Source organism: Chrysochloris asiatica, unplaced genomic scaffold, assembly GCF_000296735.1.
Source record: "Chrysochloris asiatica unplaced genomic scaffold, ChrAsi1.0 scaffold00353, whole genome shotgun sequence".
NCBI lineage: Eukaryota > Metazoa > Chordata > Mammalia > Afrosoricida > Chrysochloridae > Chrysochloris > Chrysochloris asiatica.
The window spans coordinates 2,081,594-2,082,802 of record NW_006408871.1 but is presented as its reverse complement, the minus strand read 5'-3'; positions in this window follow the sequence as shown (position 1 = coordinate 2,082,802).

Sequence of the window (1,209 nt, the reverse complement as noted above, 5' to 3'; positions counted from 1 at the left end):
AAAAATGTATGGGCAATACCCGCAATGCAGTGAATTGCTTGGTGTGGCTCTTCTAGTCCCAGTTTTGGTAATTCCTACTTAAAGACTGAGTTGGACCATGCAGAGTGGGTAGATTTCCTTTTTTCCTGATGGGTCTGGGTAAGAGAAGGTAGGGAAAGATGTTGATAGGATTGTATGATTCAGCTGTGAGTGGCTGTTAACAGGCAGGGCTATTTGTGATTGCAAAACTTGGAAACTAACAAGGGAGTTGGTCAAGTTTGCCTTCCTGCTAAGGTTAACATAAGCCATCTCAGTAGAAGTGCACATCTCGCTACCAACAAAAATGGTCAGGGTTGAAACGCATCCTTGGACCCTGAGATCCCTGTGCATTGAACCTCCTTGACCCAGGAGAGTTGTGACACCAGAGCAGCAGCAGAAGCAGAAGCAAGAGCAAGAGCACAAGACAAAGTGATGGACTTCTTGGCCCGGGAAACAAGAGCTGAGTGCCAGCAAGAGGAGGCTCCTTTATGGACTGGAATGCTTCCAGACACTTAATTTAGGGAGCTAGAGTTGAGAGCCTTTGGGCTGAGGCTTATTATTGGTTGGCTGCTCTAAAAGAGTTTTGTTGACATTGCCCCGAGAAGCCTGCTTGTAGGACACAGCAGAGAAAAAGTCCTAACCAAAAGACTATACTCTGAACATTTCTGATCTTAATTGTAATCTGTTAACGTCTCAAGTAAACCCCATAATCATCAATATTGTCTCTGAGTTCTTTTTTGGTCACTGCAATAAATTATCAAACCCAGTTGAGTGCTGTGAGAGTCCGTAATGGTTAGAAACAGAATGGGTAAAGAAGGCTATAGGGTGAGGCATGTCTTGACTTCAGCTTGATGGGAATTGGCCTACTGCTGATGCTGAGTTTGATTCTTCTTCCACCTTGTGAAGTCAGAGGAGGTCAGACCCCACCCAGAAAATTTTTTTATAATGCCCCCAAATAATCAGTATCAAATGGATAGCTTTAAGAAAGGACTTTAAAAAAAAAAAAAAGAACTAGAAACTTCTGGGCAGATGGCAGACCATACAGAGCACTAAATAACAAAGATACAAGAGAACAAACAAAACAGACACAGATGAAAATTCTGGCACCCTGAACTTCTGAAGAAAGAGAGGCCAGTGGAGTGCTTTTAAGGAGTAGAGACTGAGTAGGGATCATGAGAGAGGGAGGCTAAC